We start from the raw sequence: 6,245 nt of genomic DNA, 5'->3' as shown, positions 1-6,245 counted from the left end.
AATAGATTATTTTGTGAGAAAATATACTTTTAAAAAATTGAGTGAAGCTGAAGAATATCAGTTTGGAATGTATAGAGAATAAAGATCATAAAGTCAAAAGCAAGCAAAACAAAAAACAAACAAAACAATAAAATTAGTCAAAATACAGTCTAGGATAGGATGAAAGCTTAGGTTTAGCCTACAACATAAAATTTAACTGAATCAACAAATATCTAAATTTTACAATGTAAAAAATGTATTACTTTTTACATACTTTGTAGTGAGTGTACCCCAGCTGCACTGAAATTGAAAGAAAAAAGAACTCCAAATAATTTGTTAAAATAGGAAACTATTAGCCTCCTTTCATTTCTACCATAGTCCATCTGTGAGCCACATTTAAAAATATACTTTAATTGAGGCAATATCTTCCAAATGATTTCCCTAATGGAGTACATTTGACATTTATGCCCATGCAAATATCATCTACAACAGAAATTTGTGTGGTTGACTGGCTTAGGATATAGGATTCCAACCCAAAATATTGGGTTAAATTTCTGCCATGGCACTTATTCTCCATGTGAATTAAAACAGATTTCTTAAATTTCTAAATCTACATAGTCTTTTTTTTTTTTCAATCAATAGCAGAGGGTTCTTGATAATAAATGACAGTATTTCATAGGGCCACAGTAAAGATTCAAAGAACTGGCATACATGAAGTCAAACATACCGTAAAAGTTAATGGTAAGAAACAAAGTGCATGGCAGTGATGAACACAGAAAGGTTTGAAGTGAGAGTGCCTTTAAAGCCCAGATCTATCACTGTTATAATTATTAATGGGCTCATTGTCTATCAATATTACATACATTTAATATAATACTAAATATAAACATAAAATACATTTTGGGGCTTGTATTTAAAACAAGGATATTATTTATCTCAAGTATAATATATCTTAAATATATCCCAAATATAATTTTGAGGATTTAATGATTTAATAAATATAAAGCACTTCATACAGCAGTGTGATGAAACAGCCATATGGTAGGTCAGTTTGATAGATTTTGTGCATTACTAAAATTGTTACTTATTTTACGTTCTCTCACTTTTTCTAATTCTTGTATTAAGACTTTCAAATATTTAGAAGAGATTTATAGGCAAATCAAAATCTTCATAAACGTTATTCAGGCCTTCTAATATAATTTGCTTCAAGATCTAAAAATATCTATCATTTGATGCAATGTGGTTTTATGTTAATTCACAGAGAAGAAAAATATTGCATACAATGAGGTATGCTTTTATTATAATGAATCATGAAACACAGTTTTATTTAACCAATTAAATTATTGGTATTGTAAACAAGATTAGAAAGATAAATGTCATTTTTAATGAAGTATTTTATCTCACTATAGTAAGAAACCAAACACTACATAAACATATCAAACCCACCAAAATTTTACAAACTGCTTTTTCTTTGTTAAGTCCTAAAAGTTCAAAATGAAATGTAATGTTTACTCTTGAGAACTCTAAACATACAAGACTTACTTAATTTACCTATATCATTCCTCAGGCATTTTATAAAAGAAACAGAAGAATTTAATGTTAGGCAATAGAAATAAATTTTTCATGTTTAGCTAAGTTGCAATAAACTATTATGTCCATGAATGTTGACTCACATTTTTTAAATTTTCAAACTCAATGTTAGTTTTAAAATGAATCAAGTTTTATATTTTTAAACACATGTATCAAATAGCCCCTTAAATTTATATTATTTTGGAATTATGAGCCATTTTGGATATTTTCAACCTTAATTCTAGATCATATAAAATATAATTATTTATCAATAATGATCATTCTCCTTTTATTTTGAGACAGGGCCTCGCTCTGTCGCCCATGCTGGAGTGCAGTGGGGTGGTCTTGGCTCACTGCAAGCTCCGCCTCCCAGGTTCAAGCCATTCTCCTGCCTCAGTCTCCCAAGTAGCTGGGACTACAGGGGCCCATCACCAAGCCCGGCTAATTTTTTGTATTTTTAGTAGAGATGGGGTTTCACCGTGTTAGCCAGGATGATCTCGAACTCATGACCTAGTGATCCACCCGCCTCAGCCTCCCAAAGTGCTGGGATTACAGGCGTGAGCCACCACACCCGGCCTCACTTTTTTTTTTTTTTTCTCTTAAGATGAGTTCTCACTCTGTTACCCAGGCTGGATTACAAGTTAAGTCACTAGATGGTAGCTCACTGTAGCGTTCAATTCCTGGGTTCAAGTGATTTTCCCACCTCAGCCTCCCAGTCCCTGGCTTCATAGGCATGTGCCACCACACCCAGACATCAATGTGTTGTCAAAATATATGTCAAGGGAAAAGGAGGGATAGAAAGAGATTCATTAAAGGATACAAAACCACAGCTACATAGGAGGGATAAGTTCTAGTGTTCTATACCACTATAGAATGACTATTGCTAGCAATAAAGTATAGATTCATATAGCTAGAAGGAGGATATTAAATGTTCTTAGAAGAAAAAAAATAAATGTTTAAAATGATAAATTGTGTTAGCCAATTAAAATAATGAAAAATAAAATAAAATGTCAACCAGTTTGAATTTCTTCCAAAAAGAGGTATATATGTTCACATATATTCTGTAAACTGCATTTTAATCTTAGAAAAATTGATATCAATTTATCAATTGATTAATCAAATGAATGCTTTAATCAAACCAGTGTTTTAAATGAAATGACTTATTAAATACAATTATGAATATATAATTTATTGTACATTATAATATATTGTAATTATGTAGTGGAAAAAATGTAAAAAATGGTTTTAAAATGTATATTGTTATAAATTATATCTAACATTTAAGCTTGCTGTCAGGGTAACTACACTTTCTTACTGGATGCTCTATTTTTCGAATTGGAAAGCAGAAAAGTATAAATGAAGGATCAACAAAAATATGCTTTATGAATCTAACTGGAACATATCTAAATTCAGATATCAAAATAATTTACCTACATGTGAATATACCTGAGACTAGAACATAGTTGTATTTCTTTATCCAGGATACAGCATCCTGGCTAGGAACTGCTTCCAAATTCTATTACAGTTTACATACCTTGAATTTTTTAACCTATGAATCTATATTCTAATCGCAATTTGAGAAAACTATTCTTGTTAATACTTAAAATCCGCACTGTAGTATTAATACGGATTTATATTTAATGAAATTTGGCAGTTTATTTTTTCTGTTTTATTATTAAACAGATATATTGAACGTCTAAATTATGTAGAACACTTTGGTTCCTTTTAGGCTGTAAAAATGAATTGAGAATGAATCATTTATTCAAGGAATTCATAATATTTTTAATTAAATGACTAAGGAGTTCTAAGAAAAAAGAAATTATTTTAATTAATGAGATCAAAGATGTCTCCAGAGAAATGGAGTTGTATCAAACTTAGTCTTGGAAGAGAGGCAAGGATTTGCACATGGAGGTAAGGATTTAAGGGGTGATTCAGAAATAATGAGCATGTCCAGAGGCAAGTTTGCAGTGTGTAGCATATTATAAATTGGACCACAAAAAAACAGAAACGATTGCTAGTTGGCAAGCCTTTGTAGGAATTTCGATGTCAATCATCAGTCTGAAGTATATATATAGGCTTTATTCAGCATATAATGGAATGACCTGAAGAGAGTTTCCACAGTGAACAACAAGGTCAATGCTGTTCTGAAGAAAAACTAATTAGGCATCAAAATTCCAAAGTACTTGGAGGAAGAAGGTGAACCAAACATTATGTAATACATGAACTGTGAGAAAATATATTATTTTCCCCAACTTTCTGTTTCTTGCATATTCATCCTATAGGTAAGGGTTAATGAGTGGACAAGAATTGACCTATGAACAAAAAATAATCTCAACTGATTGTTTAAAAAGTGTTCCCAAAAGGATAAGCATATGTTCCACAGCCCTCACAACAGGAAAACTATCAAAAATTCTAGGAAAAGTGATATTGAATGTAAACTATTCCAGTGTTTGACAAAAGAACATACACTATTTCAGTGATACAAAAATTGACTAGATAGTCAAACCCGAGAAAATACTGTAGGAAACTTTTTTCTATGCCAAACTCACTTTTATCACTATCAACTTATTTTTTAAAATAAATACAATTTATAGGCATCTATTCCATTATCCTTGTTTATTATATTGTCTGTATTCTCCCAAAAATGCAAACTACATGAGGGCATAAGTTTTTATCTATTTTTTACACTACTTTTTAAAATTGTTTTTATTTTCAGACAGAGTCCTGCTCTATTGCCCAATCTGGAGTGCAGTGGCTCAGTCTCAACTTACTGCAACCTCCTCCTCCTGGGTTCAAGCGATTCTCCAGCCACAGACTCAAGAATTATAGGCATATGCCACCAGACCTGGTTAATTTTTGTTTTGTTGATTTGTTTGTTTTTTGTATTTTTTAGTAGAGATGGGGTTACATCATGTTGGCCAGGCTGACCTCAAACTCCTGATCTCAGGGTGATCTGCCTGCCTTGGCCTCCCAAAGTGCTGGGATTACAGGCGTGAGTCACCGCGACTGGCCTGTGCACTACTTTTTGACTAACATAATAAAACGAGTTTTTCTTGGTTATATATAAATGTGGAATATTGTAGTAGATATTCTCTTATGCCTGACTGTTCTTTCCTTTATTAAAGTTTGATATACATTTATGCTGTTCATACATCAATGGTTCACTTATTCTCATGCTTCAACAGCAGAGGTTTTATAAATCTTTTTTATTTCAGGACCGGACCATTATTCAACCTTAAAAATATTGAGGACCACAAGTGCCTTGTTTTTATTCATACCCATCAATTTCTATAGAAATTTCTATAGAAATTCTGATGAGATAGCATCAGAAATATAACTAAGAGTTTTGTATTTTTTATTAATTTATTTAAAGTAACAATAATAAACCCACTAAACACTAACATGAATAATATTTGGAGTTTAAAAATAACTGTATTTTCCGAAATACATATTTGACATAAGGCAGTGTAATATAATTTTTTAATTAACTTTAATCTTTGATTTACTAGAACATAATCAATTTTCTTATCTCCTTCCTACCTACCATCTGTATTCATTTTGTAGCAATATGTTGTTTTAGTTGAAGTGTATGAAGGAAATTTGGCTTCACAAATATTTGTATCTGTAAATGGGAATCATATTTGAATGGTGTTTTCAGATATTTTGGGATATTTTTATTTGATACTATACCCAAACTCAATGTTTTAATTTTACATTAATTTAAATAGAGAATCCACAAACATTTCAATGAGCTTTTCATAATTTGTCACATCAAAAATTATTGATTATTTTTTACACTGAATGGTCTTTTACCCCTACATAATGTTGCTACAATGATTATATAAAAATAATAGTTATCTATTTTATGCAGATATTCTAAATATTTATGCATGTCGCTGTGAAATATGAAAAATTACTTTTGCTTATATTATCACAAATCTCATTAGGAAATTCCATGGTAGTGGGTATTTGTCAATCTTATGGTGACAGATACAAGACTTCCAAAATTCTAACATTTACTAGGATTTTTTTTGATTACCCCAAACACTCTCTATTTTGTTCTGTCAAATGAAAAATTCACTCCATTTATTTTTGATGAAACTTGAATTAGATACCTAAGGCAGGATAATGATAATTTTTCTGTTGGTTCCTTTCTTTAAGTAAAAACAATATTCTGTGAATAAAAGTGGCTAAAGTCTTGAGCAAATACTTCTCTAAAAAGGTATATGAAAGGTCAGTAGACGAAGCAAACACATGTTCAACAACATTGGTTGACTTCCAGTAATGTGGCACTTTTGTTCTATTTCATCGGTAATATAAATTATTGTAAATATTTTATTTGAGTTTGCTTTTTGTTTTCACTATGATATAATAAAGTGCGTATATTTTAATCTACTCTGTTCAGAAATTACAGGATCACTGGGATTCTTTTTTCTTGTCTTTTCAACCTTTGATTTAATTTTGATAAATTATTTCGCATTATCAGTTAAAATGTTTGTTCCTGTCCTAGTCTTTTCTTTCTTCTCTTTCTGAAAATACAGTTACAGTAAGTTATTTAGTACAGATTGTAGAAATATTGGGGGCAGTGAAATATTTTTATCCAGTCCTCCTGAAAGAGTGGCATGGTTGGCATACTGGAATAGCCAAGAAAATCTAGGAAGGCAGGCACATCCATCTGTCAATATGGGGCCACAATA

Source organism: Piliocolobus tephrosceles, chromosome 4, assembly GCF_002776525.5.
Source record: "Piliocolobus tephrosceles isolate RC106 chromosome 4, ASM277652v3, whole genome shotgun sequence".
Classification (NCBI taxonomy): domain Eukaryota; kingdom Metazoa; phylum Chordata; class Mammalia; order Primates; family Cercopithecidae; genus Piliocolobus; species Piliocolobus tephrosceles.
Note: the sequence above shows the minus strand (reverse complement) of the source record.